Below are 18,129 nucleotides of genomic sequence, written 5' to 3' on the forward strand. Positions count from 1 at the left end.
ATCTTTGTGGCTCTCCTCTGGCCTCACTCCAAGAGGTCCATGTCTTTCTTGTACTGGGGACCTCAGAGCTGGACACAGTACTGCAGGTGGGGTCTCATGAGAGCAAAGTAGAGGGGGAAAATCACCTGCTTCAACCTACTGGCCATATTTTTTATGATGCAGCCCAGGATACAGTTGGCTTTCTGAGCTGCAAGGGCACATTGTCAGGTCATGTCCAGTTTTTCATCCACCAGTACCCCCAAGTCCTTTTCTGCAGGGCTTCTCTCAATCCCTTCACCCTCCATCCAGCCTGTGTTGATAAGAGGGGTTGCCTCAGCCCAGTTGTAGGGCCTTGCACTTGGAGGTAGTAGATGTACTTTTAGGTCTGTTTGGATGTGACATGAGTTTTGAGATGGTAAATTCCCTAAGCTTTTCTTCTTATGCAAATGTCTTTGCACTGGCATCTCAGTCCTTAGCTGCTCTTGTAGACTCTCTGGAAAGTTTTCTGCTCTTGATGTATTAATATATATATATATTAGTTTGGATATTTTTTGTGATCTGTTTTTCAAAGTCCTTCTTTTTTTTGGCCACCTTTATTGTATTTTTACTTTTAATCTGCCAGAATTTACAATCCTTTCTGTTTTCTCCTTTTGGACATGTCTTTTGCTCATTGAACTTCTTTCTAATGCCTTTACTTGCTCTGCCACACAACAAAGCTGGCTACATCTTGCCCTTTCTTCAAGCCTTTCTGCAAAAATGGTGTGTACTGGCACTGTGTTACTGATATGGCATCTCTCAACAGCTTCCATCCAGCCTGCAGGAACTTAATTCTCATATTTGTCCCTTTCAAGTCCTTTTAAGACACTTCCTCATTTTTATATAGTTCCCCTTTCTGAAGCTGAGCATATCTGTAATGGATATTTGGCCTTTAACTACTGTGCACTGCTCAGGTCCAAGTCAAGGGCTGCATCTTCTCTTATGAGGTCCCACATTTTGTTTGTGCATTTGAGCCCAGAAGCGAGGGGCTTCTGGGTTTGTAGGTCTGTTGGTGCAGTTTGAGCCCAGAAGTGAGGGGCTTCTGGGTTTGTAGGTGCAGTTTGAGCCCAGAAGCGGGGCTGTGCGCTCAGCAGTGTGTCAGGTGACAGAGTGGAGGCAAGTGACGTGTTGTCATTGCTGACACACATGTGGCAACACGTGCATCCTCCAGGATCAACACTGTGTGTGCTGAAACTCCAGCTGGCACAGTGAGCTGCACAGCAGGACGTCCAGGGGAGAAAAGGGGTTGGAGTGGTCCTCCTACATAAGCAACATCTTCTATATTATGTGTTAAAAAGGAGAACTCGGGGTTAAGACTGGAGCTGAGGCTTTTATTCTGATAAAGGGATCTACATTTGGCCTACATCTAGTGAATGGTATTGAGCCAATGCCTCAGAAATTGTAGGCAAGATGACTCAGGAGTCTGTTTGTCCTGGCGCGTGTGAGGTCACCGCTTGTGCACTGCAAACAAGGAAACGAGAGAAAGAGGAGCTCGTCTTGTAATCACACTGAAACAGTTTGGACTGGGAAAGCTTCTTTGAGAGGAAAAATTGGTTAAGTGACTGATATTGTCCAGAAAATTGGGCACAATTTGGTTGTTGTACCTTCTTGCAGGTACAAGCACAATTCAGAGGGCAGCAGGAAAGATGCAGGTATAGGTAAGTCAGTTCAGCCTGTTATCGTTCAGCAAAGGCAAAATGAAATAAATTACCTTTGTCATCGTTGTGGTTTAACTGGGCAGGCAGCTAAAGCAACCACACAGCTGGCTGGTTGCTCACCCTCCTCTCCCAGTGGGAAGGGGGAGATAATTGAAAATGGGGGAAGAAAATCAAAGAGAAAACTTGTGGGTTGAGATAAAGGCGGTTTAATAGGACAGAAAAGGAAGACTAATAACAACAGCAATAACAATAGTATTATTGTTAATAACAATAGTAATAATAGATGAAACAACACAATTCAGTTGTGCTAAACAACACAATTTCTCACCACTCAAAGTTGATGCTCAGCAAGACCCTAAGCTGCCCCACCTCCCTGCCAACCCCCCCAGTTATATGCAGAACATGACATCATATAGTACGGACTATCCCTTTGGCCAATTTGGGTCTGCTATCCTGGCTGTGTCCCCTCCCAGCTTCCTCGGTGCCCTCTGCCTTCGCCTTGGCAGAGCAGTCTGAGAAGCTGAGAAGTCCTTGACTGCTTAGCAACAACTAAAACATCAGCCTGTTATCAATGTTATTGTCATCCTATAGCCAAACCACAGCACTATACCAGCTGCTAGGAAGAAAATTAGCTCTATCTCTGCCGAAACCAGGACAGTCATATTTTTACAGCTTCCCTGAAGCCCAGGAGCAGATTACAAAGGGCACAGTTCCTACCAGAAAAAGTGATCTGTTTTGCAAACGTGTCCAATTAATGGCACACCCAAAGCCACTCCTACTTCTGCTTCTTTTATGTAATGATAGAAGAAAGTCTTTAAGATGCAGCTTTACCCGCAGACTAATAGTAAAATAAAACCACCATGTCTGATCTCAATCTTCTTCCTCAAATTTCAGACCCTGAAGGATCAATAGAAAAAGCCCAAAACCATGTTTTTGAGCTTGTCATCATATGTGTGACAAGCTTGTCTGGAAATGTACCTATACAAAACAAGTCTGCTCTTATGCACTGAAGGGACCTTACCCAAAATTCCTGACTGATCCAGAAGAGCTTTAGTGTAGTGATGACTTTGGGTGTATTTGTATAAATGCAGGAAAAAGAGAAAACCACAAACTGAAGACCAGAGCAGTGTTTACTCGGACAGGCTAGCTTTGAGTACAGCCAGTCAGGTGGTGAAATGACACACAAAAAAGTAAATTCAAAGTACAGATACCACTTGCTTAAGTGTCTGCTTCAGCAGAAAATTAGTCCCATTTTCTAGTCTTTTCAAATCTGGGAGAGGGAACTTCAGTATCAGTATTCTTATCCCATCCCTGTGGAGCTGCCACCGCAGGAGGAGCTGTCAGGTGTCCTCTCCGAAGCGGTGAATGCACAAGGATTCTTTTGTTCAGGAAATCTGAAATCTGTATCACAATTTCATAGTTGTGAACGGAATGAAAACCAATTCAAGTCAAGCTGAATATTTCCCTGGACGCTGGGGGCTTTGTATCACTTCTAAGGGCTCTTCAAAGCCTCACAAGTTGCCCCGTGAAACTACGAAAGACTGTGCCACAGCTGTGGCACTGCTGTGATGTGATGCCCAGGGTTCCTTGGCTCCAACTTGGGATAAATAAATTCAGCAAACAAAGAGCAGGTCAAAAGAGAAACAACCTGAACTGCAGCAAACTCGCGTTTGTTGTGGCAGTCGGGAGGAGGAGACAATTGCTGCCGTTTAACTGACTCTGAGGCATTGTTTCTCTTCTTCCTCGACTGAAGAAAGAAGCTGTGCAGATGACAAGGCCCAGGCAGGTTCAGCAGGCAGAGGGAGCAAGCACGGCCATACAGAGCGCTTCCTGCACCATCCTGCAAGGCCAGTACAAAGTTTCTTTTACCTTCCTGGCAATGGTCTCCCGACTTCAGTGGAGTCTTTCATTGGGCAGCAGTGAACATGCTTCTTCATTAGGAACCATATTGTTAAGGAATTTTTCACCAGAAACGAAGCCACATTGTTAATGAAGCACCGGATGAAGCAGCTTGGGAAGGCTCAGGGCTTGGGGAGGTGCTGAGGGGAAATGATCCATTTATGGATGCTTGTTCAGGAAATAGCAACAACTCCTGTGACAGCTTGATGCTGACTTTGTAAACAAGGAATGAAAAGGAATTTATAAACGATAAGCAGAGAAAGTGTTTAAAAACCTGGGTGGGGGTTTACCTCCATGGCTAGTCTTAGTCAAGGATTCCAAGAAGCAAAAGCACGAGGTCAAGTAGCAGTTTGACCCCACTTTATCTCCCAGACAGTGACAAACAGTGGGCTGGAAGGAAAATCACTTCAGACACATGCTGACTGTTCCACAGTGAATCTGGAATTTTACATTTAATTGGTTTGGAAGCATGTGGAATGAAGATGGTGCAGAGGCTAATAATGTATGCTTCTGTGACTTTCACATAACACAGCGATAACAAATAGGTAATAAAAGTGTCACAGACATTGACAAAATACTGACTCTCCTCTTCCTTTGTTGTGCTTTTGTCCCTAAATATAACTCAATATTGTGACCATGATCTTTGCTTAATGGTGACCTTCAAGCTTCAAAACAAACTGGACTTGTGGCTATATATACACACACACATACAGGCACTCTTCTTTCAGGCAGAGAAGACCTAGCAGAGGTAACAATCCATTTTCCCCACTGCCCTTCTGAGTCAGAAACAATAAGAATAAAATATCAAACGTTTTGGCTTTACTGAGACATTTCTGGGAAGTGTCAGAAATACTGTTTTCCTAGCTGCTCCCTGAAAGAGCCAGGGAATCACATCTTTAGCACAGGCATCTTCACTCCCAAATTTTTCCCTGCATGTTTGCCTTCTGTTTGTTCTCAGCTATTGCCTTTTTATTCCAGTGGAAACCATAGTGGATACCCTGAATGAAGGAGCCCTTTCTCTTCTTGCATTGCCTAGCTAGTTAACCAGTGGCAGAGGTGGAATTATTAGAATGTAGAACTTTTGGATGCTCAAAGTACCCTATCACTCTCTGGTCTTTTTAATTTTCTTTCCTGGCCCTCCCTTTGTCCCTCTGAGTCTCCTTCCCTGGTATGGTTTAAACCATTTCAAATACAAATCAATAAACAGTGTTATGGAGAAAAAAAAAAAAAAGTATATCTTTAGTGCTTGGACTATAAATAATACTGAAGAGAGGTTTTATTTCAAAGATTTGAAACATAACAAAACTAAGGCAAAACCCCAATTTTTGAGGAGGGAAAAATAACCAGAGTTTGCCATTGGGGTGGCTCTCCTCCCTCCCACAGGAAAGAGAGAAGCCTGCAATGACATTGCCAAGATTTTTTATTTTAATATGATTTTGTACCAGCAAAAGAACTAGCATGATTAACCTCTGAAAAGGAAGTTTAAAGATTTGTTAAGGAGCCTTTTCTTTGAGGCAAACAGTGGTCATCAGTGTAGGTACATTATGAAAGGTCCTGGCAAGAGGTCCATGGGGAGGGTTGATGGTTCCTCAGTCAGGTCTCGCTTGAGGCTGGGATTTAACCCTGGAGGAAAGCAGAGAAGTGTGAAAGACGCCTTCTGCATTGTGCTGCAAGTGCTTCTCAGCTCTGATCTGGGAGCTCTTCCTCTGGCCAGGACAAGGTAAAGGTTGGAGCCAGTTCTGGCAGTACTCAGAGCAGAGATTTTGGGAGCCTGAAAGCATTCCCTAAAAGCAGCTGCTGTTCTGAAGGATGAAGCACTCTGAGCCACGCAAGTGAGCGAGTCAGGAGAGGACAGAAACAGGAGACTCCACATAGGAGTCTCCTTGCAGAGACTTTCCTCCTCTGGCAGAAATCAAGACCAGTGATAGCAGCATTTTCAGGTATCGCTCTGAAACCCCCCAGACAACTTGGTGTCTCAGCTGGAACCCGGAGGTGACTGGTGGGCATATCCATTCTGTATTTTCTTTCCAGAAGGCTTAATGAAGTCCAGATGGATTTGGGGAAGCCCCAAGGATTTTCTCCAGGGTAGCAACTTCTTGGAGCATCAAAATGCTTACAAACACCTGGAGCTTCTGGCGGTTGTATCACTATCTCACCTTTTTTGTAAAGCTGGCAATAGAAAAGGACTCTCTTTTGTGCTGTGTGTCTCCCATGCCCTGTGCTTTTAAGCCACTCATACTGAAAACTTCTCTTTCCTTTCTGTGCTTTTATCCTGTATGTTGCAGTGACTGGGGTTTACCTCTGGCTTCAACAAGCGCAGATATAGGTCTTATCTGAATGGCAAATCACACTTCTCTCTGTGAAGTAGCTTTTGTACTGCTTCTCCTTCCCCCTGAGCCCACAAATGACTGCACTGGTTTTCTCAGGGCTCTGTGGAGGGACAGAGGCAGCAACCTCCTTTGAGTCTGAGACCTCAAAGTCAGCACTTGGTTTGACTCCTTTCACAGTCATGTTAAAGCTTAGTGTTTTATTCAGAGGTCTCTCAACAGTCACTCGCATTCAGAGACTCGAGGTATTCTGAATGGTGAATGCTGCAGAGCCAGGAAAACTCAGAGAGATGGACAGGGAGAAAGGTATCTTGAAGTAAAACTTGCTAGGCTGAAGGCAGTAAGCTTAGTTTCAGGAGTGAAGAACCACACCTGGCAGCTCAGCAGGAATCACAGAATCACAGAATTGTAGGGGTTATAAGGGACCTCCAGAGATCACCAAGTCCAACCCCCCTGCCAAAGCAGGTTCCCTAGAACAGGTCGCACAGAGAGGCGTCCAGATGGGTCTTGAGTATCTCCAGAGAAGGAGACTCCACAACCCCCCTGGGCAGCCTGTCCCAGGGCTCTGTCACCCTCACCGTGAACAAGTTCTTCCCCATATTGGTGCGGAACTTCCCGTGCTCCAAAAAGCTGCATCTTTCCTTAGGACTGCTATTGCCTGGTCTGTCCTTGCAGCCCAGCATATGAGCCAGTGATACTAAGAGGGGATGATTTCTATAATCATAGTGCCTGGGTTTTTTTGTAGTGCCTGGTTTAGCTTTGAAAACAACCTCAAGTGCTACTACAGGCTTAATAATTTTGTTGCCTGCAGGGTCAGCCAAATGGGAGTTTTCCATGTAAGGAAACCATCTTGAGAAGCCGTCTTTCTCCACTCCAGTCTTCATCCAAGGCCTAGAGTTAAAGAGTTATTTGAAGTCCTGCCATAAGCACATGCAAGTACCAGGCAGTGTTATCTTCAAATGGCCCCTATCTTGATCGTCAGCCAGATTTTCAAGCTGCTCCCTGGAGACACAGCACAACTGACTGTAAGCAGTAGCTGTTCCCTCGTATCAGCTCTACAGTACATTTCAATAGGGGTTGTAGGGCCATGGTTCAGAGAGGTTCATAAGTCAAGAGGAAGTTGTAAGTAAATATATGAAGATGCAGTCAGGCTGCTTGAAGTGCAAAGTTCACTCTAGCTGGGCTTTAGGATCCTCTCTGTACAGACACAACAGCGGTTCAAGTTCAGATGAGTATTTGGGGGAGGTTCTTAACAAGCTCTAAAAGCCACAGACAAGTGGGACTATTCAGATCCAACAATCTGATTTGACCACATTTCTTGCTCTGATAATACATCATTATTTTTGTAAATACAAAACTTTGTGGCCACTGCACTCCAGCGTCATTCTTTCTTTTAGAACAATTTCCCAGACAAAGCAATGTAGGTAGAACAAGAACTGATAAGAAACCTCAAAGTAAATACCGGATTTTGCTCATTTTTCCCACCAAACTACGTAGCTGATATAATAATGTCAGTTTTTAAAGGTTTGTGTCTGTGTGACTCCTCATTCTCCAGGCACAATAATACTTCACAAAAGCATTTTGGTGTGTTTTTCTCCACATGATTCAAGGCACGAAGTGCTAGAAACCTCACGGGGCTGTTCTCTGGGAGCTCTTTCCCACTCTGGAGCAGACATGCAAACGTTTGTGTGATTCTGCAGAATGTATACTTCAGGGATCTGAGATCCCTGATGGAGGAAGTGAGTAACTTGGTTTGAGTTCAGTAGCAGTTACTCATATCCTGTGAGGAGACAAGTGGGAAGGAGGGGGGGGAAAACCACAAGAAGAGGAGGATCCAAGAAAAGAGATGGGGGGGTGAAGGAGATGAAATGACAATCAGCAAAGGCTCAGTGACAAGTGGTGCTCACTTATTCTGTCCTTTGTCATAATTGTGAGAACACAATGGATACAACACCTAGATGATCCCTGATTGTTATAATTTCCTTGGGTATCTTATAACATTTGATTCTTTCTGTAGCACACAGAATAACATGAAAATGCTTAATACAATTTTGTGTTTGTAGACAAACATTATATGGGGGGTGGGGAGATCTGTACACATACTTATATGCACAGAGCTAGAGGAGGGGATTTGGAATTTTAGGGATAAAAGTGAAAAACATGCTTAGAAGTTAACTCCTTACTTCCTGCATTACTTCAGGTTTCAATCCTGACTTGCCTACTGCTTTATGGATCAAATCCAGAAATAACTGTGTGTAATACCTGACAAGAAAAGCCTTTACTGTGTACAGAAATGTGTCACTCGAGGAGGCAGAGAGCACATTCAGGCTTGCTGGTTCCAGATTCCAGGTGCAGAAACACTGGATTATGGAAACAGCCAACAGCCTTAGGCCACTGGTGACAGCAGCACTGATGCTTCCTTCGAGGAGGGGCAGGAACCACCTCCTTTTCTACAGCTCGCTCTGCCCCCCAGCAGAGGAGTTTCTCCAGCAGAGCAGTGAAGGGGTTCAGTCAATGCCAAAGGAAAGCTGGGTGCATTAAAGGCAGGTTTGGATCCAGTCTTCCCTGGAATGCTGGGCTCTGATGTTTTGGTTCAAGCTTGTGTCACCACTAAGTGCTTTACTGCAAAGCGTGCACGGGCCAATAAACCGAGCTGGCTGCAACAGCTCCAGCTGACACCAGCATTCTCTGAAGAACTTTGTCTATAGCTTGGATTCAATTGATTTAGCCCTTTGCTTGGGTCATTAATTTCTTCAGTAAAGTCTGGGGGCAGACAGGGAACATGATGAGAAGGCTGATCCATTGCTTCCCAGCAGAGGCAGTTCAGAACACACGTAACTTGGGAGCAAATGGTATTGCACTAACACATCAGGTTGTGCCCGTACGTAAGTGCTGAATCGGGGCCATAAGGAAGGCTACATCTCATGTACTGGACTCCAAATGCTTCCCAAAAGGTTTTGGAAACCTCCAACATCAACTGAGATTCTGTGCTTAAGAAATTAGTTCAAAATAGTTTAAGGCAGGCTCAGCTTTATGTCAGGAAGCAGCCAAAGGTAGTGTGTGAAGTTCAGCAGACTGCTTGCCTGCCGTTAGAGGAGAGCGGCCACGCCACCTGGAAAATACTGGGCCTGACATCACCAGGGGGGCAGAGCTGCTCAAGCATATTTTAGAGCAGTTTTAAATCACTGTCACCCCATAACCCACTGTGCACACAGCATCCATCCCGACTGGAAGGGAACTACAAGCTTACAGAAACCTTTACCTTCACAATCATTTTCTTACTCTTTTTTTTTCTTTCCCCAAATCCCTTTGGCAAAGAATCTCCTTCCCCAAACCTTGACAGTAGGCACAATAGAGAGAGTGGCTAATGTGCTTCTGATCTCCTCTGGAAGCTCCTGATTACAGACTCTCTCTCTCTTCAGACAGCAGCTCAGATGTTTCTGGAGAAAGCACTGTTTACATGGGAGCACGAAGGGGTTTTGAGCAGCAGAGCCAGCTGCGAAGCTGATGGGTTTTTGGAAGACATCTGTGCCAGGTCCTTGAGGGACCAGAGAACCTCTGAGGGAGCACAGGGAGGTGACAGGGGTGAGGGTGCCTCTGGAGACCGGCAACCGCAGACAGCACCTGGCAGACACCCACAGACTGATAAGAATTCATTGAAGCCAGGCAAAAAAAGGGACTTAAAGAAAAGCTTTGCAGAGAGAACTTAGAAAAAGCCATGAGGCAGTTTGAGGGAGAGCATTCATGAGCATCTCTGCTGAGAGATCAAAGTGGTGAATCCAGCTGCCTTTACTAAAACTTGGTTTAAAGTAAGAAGTGATGATGGGTCAAGGAGACAAGATGCAGAAAGGGTAGGTCAACAAGCAATTGTGTGATGTCTGCAGTATTTTATGATGTTTGTAATCTATCAAAGAGTTCCTCTTCTCCCTCTATCTCCCATCTTCTGACATTCAGAATAATTTTACTCTAATTACACACCACAGTTTAGAATAATCATTTTCTTTTTCAGAGTGGTTGGAGACCATTTAGAAATATTTGAGCCTGTATTTCTCATGAGTCTGTAAATAACCTTAACCCATCAGTGTACAGCCCCAGGAGCTGAGGGACAGGCACACATTTCACAGACCAGAAGTAGAGGGTACCAGATTCTCCTTTGTATAGACTCCCACCCTAGTTCTTAGGCAGCATACGATCAGTCTTAGGTGGAGGGAAGTTTTTAAAGGATGGTATGGTGACCTTAGTACTCAATATCAGAGCACTGCACACAATGTTCACCTTTTATTTTCTAGTAACCGCCCTTTGTTCGTTTATTTTAATTAGCTACCAAGTCTAGCTAGCTTTTTCTAGTGGCTTCCTGCTTAAACTCTGCTACATGAGTATTTAGGTCAAGTCAGCCTACCATTAAGAGAGACAAGAAGAATTCTATCTATCTGAATGGCTGTGGCTGTGGAGCGAATCTGAGAACTCCCTGAAGTCTTTCAAATGTGATTATTCATCTCCCAGCTCACCACCTGAAGCTATTTTTAACACTGATATGCCAAAGTATCTACAAGCCTATGTGATAAGTAAACATAGCAGACTCAGGAATGATGTAAATCCACAAAACCCCTGTACTGCTCCCTCTCCAAAAAGACATTAATGAAAACATTGTGATTAGGGAGAAATGTCTGGTCAGCTTAACCATTAACACAGACTGAACTATTCAACTTCTTAATAAAGGCAAACTTGAGGGCAGTTGTTGTGGGATGACATTTTCCTTGGGTGACATCATTCTACAATAATTTCTTGAAAACACCGTGATGAAACATGCAACAAGACAAGTATTTTGGCCTTTCCAGACACCTGTGAGTCAGCCTAGACTGCTTTTTCTTCCTCCAAATAGAGACAGTTACAGAGCTTGTTTTCTGAAAGCTGCAGCAGTGACAGAGGCACTGATAGAACAAGTAATTAAAGCATGTTGTTGACATATTCTGGTTCTCTTAACCTTTCAATCAGCCAGGTGCTTCCCCCCCTCACCCAGACTATTCCCATTTCATAATGTTTATTTATTGTATCACAGAATCACAGAATTGTAGGGGTTGGAAGGGGCCTCAAGAGATCATCAAGCCCAACCCCCCTGCCAAAGCAGGTTCGCTAGGACAGGTCGCACAGGGAGGCATCCAGACGGGAATTGAATATCTCCAGAGAAGGAGACTCCACAGTCCCCTGGGCAGCCTGTCCCAGGGCTCTGTCACCCTCACTGTGAACAAATTCTTCCCCATATTGGTGTAGAACTTCCTATACTCTAACTTGCAGCCATTGCCCCTTATCCTGTCCCCACAGACCACTGAAAAGAGGCTGGCCATTTCCCTTTGTCTCCCACACTTCAGATATTTATAAACATTGATCAGATCCCCTCTCAGTCTTCTTTTCTCAAGGCTGAACAGCCCCACTTCATTCAGCCTTTCCTCATAGGGGAGATGCTCCAGGTTCTTAATCATCCCTGTAGCCCTCCACTGGACTCTCTCCAGGTCATCCCTGTCTTTTCTATACCAGGGACCCCAGAACTGGACATAGTAAGTATATCTCAATCATTTGCAATATCAAGGCATGCAAGTTTTAAAAACCTAATTCAGTTGTTTCCCTGGTTTTGGAGTATGATTGTGGTGTCTGCGAGCTGGCTGGGCAGGGAGAGGGGAGGAAAAATCAGGACCAGACAGGAAACTTTAAAAATAGAGGTCTCATACTTTTTTAGTCTCATGTCCAACGCACGCTGCAGTTTTGGTCAGTCTTTTGCATCTGTCCCCAGTGGCAAAGGGACACACTTGCCTCATTAACCTCCTGTTGAATCACTGTAGGCCCTAGTCCTTCCCTGCTCCTTTTATCCTGCTGGGCTGCAGGAACAGCTGGCGTGTGGTGGAGGCTCAGACCCTGCCTGTGCTGGGAAGCTCAACTGATTTGTCGCTTGATTGACGGGTGCCACCCCTCACAGCGACAGACGCGTTTGCCAACCTCTCCGGTAACAAAGGCCAGTCTTGTCCAAGGCTGATGTCGTTTCATCTCGTGGCCCCCATGCCATGAGGAGGTAACGTGGTTCATTGGGTAGAGCTACTTCAGGTCTCTGTAATGAAGGACACAAGGGAAATCCCTTCCTAGTGCCCCGAGGCAAAGCACCGGGCTGGAGTCTGCCCCTCCAGATGGAGTACCCGTGGCAGAGTGACCACACACCCCCTTCTCTGTGGATAACAAGTGCAGTTTGGTTTAAGACCTGCTTCTAGCAATTACTTCAGAAACTGAATCAGCTTACAAACTACCGGACAAAGGTAATACCAAGAAGGTATACCCTTTCTCATCAGGTCAACAGCATACTCCTGGCCAATACAGTCAAACAGGACCTGTGGTATTTATTCCATTGTTGATTATCCAGTTACTTAATATTTAATTACATTTATTTTGACTCGGCCAGAGAATCATCAGATCGAGTTGAGAGGACAGCCTCTTGTAGGAAAGCTTCATTTCAGAGAAAAAGCAGAGGTCTGGTTGCAGCTGTACTTGGCTGTTTCACCTCAGGCATAGAAAATAACTGTCCCTTTAGTCCAGTTCGGAATGAACAGGTCTCCTGTTGCAAAGTCTCCTGTCACAGATATTTCACTTGTCGGGACATACAATTCAACTAAGCAGATATTTCACTGGTTGGGACACATAGTTCAACCAAGTGGGTTATTCAAGGGCTTGATTATCAACAAGGGATATTACATCCCCATTTTCTAGCTGCAATACTCTTTTTCTGTCCTTTCAATCCCACACAGCAATCCTTTCCCCATACATCCTAAGTCCTTATCTAGCCCCAGAGTTTACTATGGATTACATTCGATCCGTTTTGACTGAGGGGGTTTGAGGTTTGAGCTTTGGCTACTTACCTTCCAGCACAGAGCCCTAGCTTTAGGATTACAGACTGTTCTGGAGCGGTGAATCTTGGCATCCCTTTTTCCAACGGAGCACTTTACTCTGTGTATTCATTTGTGCAAGGTCTGGAATCTGCATCTTTCCTCCTCCCCTTGGATATATTGACTCATATTAGAGCGTGAACCACATCTACGTGTTCTCAATCTGTCTTTCTAGATTAATGACAATTTGAGTGATTCCAGGCAAGGTGAAACATCTTTGAGAGAACAGCCTGGCACGGGACCCCAAGGATGTTCTGCAGAGTGGTGTGTAGCACCCCCCTGGCAAAGCGTAAGCAAAAGTGACCACAAGCAGTTTAAGCACAGTCTCTACTACAGACTCTTTTACTTCAACATGCTATTCCTCTAGACTAAAAGACTGACCTGAAGATGTGCTCTCAAAGGACCGACCTGCAGATTTTGAAAGAAAGGAATGTGGCTCCTGGGAACAGTCCAGGGTGGTCATGACCAAGAAGAGTGCCTTCTTGCAACCCATTTTTTGATGCATTTCTCCCCTCAGCATTGGCTTACAGAGGGTTAACATACCAGAACAATGCACTTCTGGCAAGCCTAACAGCTGGCTCTATTGTGTCTGGTATAGGAGTTCCTGAGTACGTCAGGATTATGAATCATAAGTAAAAGAGAGAATCAAAAAGTTCTGCAGTGCAGTGTCTCCTTGCAAGCACTCCAGTGCAGTCCTGCACTCCCATTTCTGGGAAAAGGCATTCCCTTTACCTCAGTGGGGTATGGTAATAAATCTCTGTGACAGACTGTTAGCTAACACCAAAGAGGTCAGGCTTTGTGCGTAGGTTAGGTCAGAAATACCGTAACAAGGACTAAACATAGGATGAAAGGGGCTGCCAGGGTGAGTAAGACCAACTGCACCACCACCACCACATGGTTCAGAAGCATCTGGTCACACAGCCCCAAACAGTGAAGCCACAGAACAGCATCTCACACCACAAGGCTACAACATGGAAGACCAAAAGCCAGAAATTAGTAACTGGGGTACCGCAGGAAGCACGCACAGGTGATCAAGGGCACTGTTACGGTACCCATCCCCTGCAGTAGTAAGAAACCTGTTAGATTAAGTGCCTGGATAATCCTAAAAAATTAATCCAGTTCCACGCCATAAAGAGGTAAGGAACAATTTTAACAATCCCTGCCACTAAGAGGCAGGTTAGATCTTCCCAAACTTCAATTTCAGGATCGGTCTAACCCCGAACCTGTGGTTCAGACAGAGCGGTGCAGCACCAGGGAGAGCTTTCAAAGGGAGCCGCGCTGTTTGTGTACCCCACCCAGCTCTAGCTGCCTCCACGCCTGGCTCGAAGAAACCACCGCTCTTTGAAAGGCCATAAACCATAACACGACTTGCTCTGAGGACAGAGGGGCCTTGAAGACCTGCAGTTAACTGCTGAAGTTGGGCTGCCACACCTCAGCACCAGATGTTATCGACGGAAACAAACCACAGGTTCCCTTTACATGGTGAACTACAACCTGTTTACACTTTTAACTTCATTATTTGAGAAGCTCTGTTACTGCAGCTTTATTCTAGCAGCAATCAAGCATAAAGAGACACGCAGAGAACAAGCATAATCTTCCTTACTTACTACCACTTAATGACCCTAAATGATCAGATTTGTTTCTGATGCTGCTCCACACGATTCTTCCTGATGCGGTTTCCCAGGAATTCATGTTTTTCTTACATTTTAGCTTACAGATTTACAGTTTCTTCCAAAGCCCATCAAAGTCAGGACTTCAGATGAGGTCAGTATCCACCACTATACAACAGACAACTAAATATGACCTAGTCACAAGTAACAAGTATCACGGCTGCAGAACACTGGCATGTACAGATACCTAGTAATTTTTTTACACCATAAATACAAGCTGATGTTACAACTTTTGTGTAAAGAAAATTGATCCCCTACTCCTCAGCCACACCCAAGATTAAAACAACACCTTTTAACATGCCTCACCACCCTAACTCCTTCTCCTGTTAGAGAGGCTGGCAGGGATTAATTACTTTCAATTGGTCAATTAAGGACCAGGTGCAAGGAACCCCACAGGTGAATGTGGCTGTATATACTCACTCACCTGCAGCTGCTGCAAAATACCTGTAGAGGAAACAAGACAGGGAAGCAAACACCATTGTTCTTGGCTGAGAAATACTTACTGCCAAAAGTGGAATTATACTTTGCACGCTTCAGCACACCAAAACAAGTCAGAGCAGCTCATTGTGCTCCATTAGAGGATTTTGCTCCCTCCAAACACAGCAAGGGCCTCCTCCACAGCTTGCTGGAGTCACAGGAAGGGTTCTCCTTCTTGTTGGTCAGCATAAGCAAAGGCAGGTCCCACTCTGTGCTCCTTGTACTTCTATCTGACATGCTGAAAGTCTCAGGACGTCTGTAGTGCCTGGGTACTTCAGCTCCCCTTTGCTAACAGTGACTACTAAAGAAGTGCAGTGTGGGAATCACTTGGATGCCTAAGGCAAGCTGGAACACATCACCCAGAACAGCTGTAGGCACCTTGTCATAGCTGGATCCCACAGTGCAAATTGAAGCCACGTAATTTTAACCACTTGCATAATTTTACATTCAAGCTTGGTGACATTTGGAGAAGGAGGACCCCATGGTGCATCCTTTAGGAATTCAGTGTAGGTGTAACTCGTCTTCTACGTTCATGAGGCTAAAGGCACATCCATGTGGCAGCCCTAACCCTGACTGTGATGCTGTAGGGAAAGCCCTGGAGTGGGAGCCCTATGAGAGGGGAGGAGGTACCTCAGCAGGAGGTTCGATGATAGATGGGTCTTATATATGCTTGCTCACTGCCCTTGAGGTCATCTAAAACGTGGGTTGGGTTGTTTTTTTCCTCTTCTTCACTGCAGCATTTCCCTTCCTCATTTTCTATCGTGCCTCTCCCTTTGGAAGTGGCACAGTAAGTGTACTGAGGCACACGCCCCGCTTCATGGTGCCCAGGACAGTTAGAATGCTTCCTTAGCTGTGCACACACGTACCTGGGCCCGCTGAAATAAAGGGCCCACTTCCTCTCCATCCAACACCACTTGACAACAGCCAGGCAATTCCACTGGCTTCTGCTGCAGTGGAAGCTGGGTAAGTTATTAGGCCCTCCTTGCATCTGGCACACAAGAGTAAGCTTTCTGACAGCAGCTTATCCCAACTTCGCAAACACCACAGAGGGAAAACCTCCCTTGCCAAAGCTGTCAGTCCCAGGCTGATTAAACACAGAGCGCCCAGCATCACACACAGAGAGGTTCTATCCAACTGCAGAATCAGAAAACTGCCCAGTTTTCTAAATTAATACTTTTGTTGAGTGTTTGTTGATGTGAGCATTCCGGATAAAACAGTGGGCCAACTGTTCCCAGAACCCATCCTTTTTCTGATACCTCTGGAAAAGAAGCAGAGAGGGGAACTGTATTTATTTTCTGTCAGGAAGGCTGAAAGGGACAAATGCACACTTTCTTAGCGTGCGTACAACTGCGCAGCCTGAGCGTCCTGACATTTCTCCTTCAACATCCCTCTTCTTCAGCACTGAAATACAATCTCCCTTCCCATGTTCTTCCCAACTGAAGGCACCAAGCAAGCAGACTGATACTTCTTCCTATTTGGCACTCAGCAGACACCCCGAGAGGGCCCCCACCTTCATAGTCTTAGTAGGGTCTCGGTGCAAAAATCCCTGTTCTTTTGAGCTCTCAATTTCAAGGCATCATCCTTTCTATGAACACATCTTCTCTCCCTCAGACCGTGACTCGGGAAAATGATTCCGATTTTTCTCCAGCCCTTGTGGAAAGTTAATGCATAGTCAATTGCTCTCCCACACAGCCATAGAATGAAGCACGTTGTTTCCTGAAAGAGGGATTCTATTTCAATCACCCCTTTTTAAGTGGGCAGGGTGGAGAAAGGATGGTTTGCGGCCAAATTGCACAGTCCCTACTCAGCTACAAATTGCCGCTTCACCAAATTAATTCATTTAGGCCTCCAGTGAAGTGTGTAAGGCTAAAGAGGCTAGATCCAGGACCCTGGAAATATTCATAGTAAGTAAATAGCAAGTTAAAATAGCCAGGGTAAGCTCTGCTGTTATGCTGTGCTACCTTAGTGTTAGTATAAACAGAAATTCAGAAGGAACATGGTGATGCTCCAAATGGTTATAAAATAGATTGCACGTCTGTGCTCAGAGCAAGAGACGAATGTGCTTGGCTACTTGGCTATGCTGGTTGACTACAGCAGCACCAAGAATATAAAGTTCCTGGTCTGTTTGTTTAGCTACCACAGACAAGAAAGGTTTTCTACAGGGCTTTCCAAGAAACAATAACAAACATAAAACCTGCACATAAGTGTACACAACAACATCCAAGAATTGTGAAGCTGCACTCCTACAAAGCATGTTACACAAACTACCTTGAGAACAGAAAAAACTGCCTGTAGATCGTTTCAACGTGGCAAGCATGTAAACCAGAGTGGCTGACATACCTAAGTGTGAAAAAAAACACATTTGCAAACTGTTTTCCGTTCCCTTTGTGGCTAGAACAAAGCAAACAGGTGAGAGGTAAGAAGGTCATGTTAGTCAATCAACAATTTGTTCTCATGTCAATAAGAATCATTCAGGCTTTCTTCCACCCATGTGAAAGAAAAAGCTAGAATAAAACTTTTGCTCTCGCCTCAGGTTTGGTGCCTGAAAATAGGGCTTTCATTATTTCTTATGTAAGGCTACATAAGAAGCTATAAAAACCACAAATAAAACTTCATTCTTCAGAGGAGTCTGCCTTTGTTGAACAGTGAGTCAGCATCATCTGACAGATCAATTTTCTCTGAGTGTAGGATGGGGATTTTGTGTATCACGCTCTCCAAGGGCACCTGTTGGAAACTTGGGTCACTACAGCGTGGAATTTCACACCACACCTAAGGTCACCCCAGTGCCCCCCTGTGCACAGACCTACATCACAAAATCTCATCAATAAGAATGAGGCCGATACCAGATACCTCAAGTTTTCTGACCTCCAGATCTGCCTTTCTAAAAAGGGGACAAGAAGTCCTTGGCTTTCTTGGTTCTTTCTGAAACTGTTGATGTGTCTAGCTAACGTCCACACGACCACTCAGGTCAGAAGGGACTTCAGAAGATGCTGAGTCCAACCCCACACTCAGAGGAGGGTCATCTGTGAGGTCAGCTGAGGATGCTCATGGCTTTATCCACACAGAACTTGAAGAGCTTCCCAGGATCTCCAGCTTCCCTGAGGACCACGTTCCAGAACTTAACTGGCTTAACGGTGAAAGAGCTTTCCTTTGTGAC

The sequence above is a fragment of the Gallinula chloropus genome, assembly GCF_964237585.1.
Source record: "Gallinula chloropus genome assembly, chromosome: 1".
Classification (NCBI taxonomy): Eukaryota; Metazoa; Chordata; class Aves; order Gruiformes; family Rallidae; genus Gallinula; species Gallinula chloropus.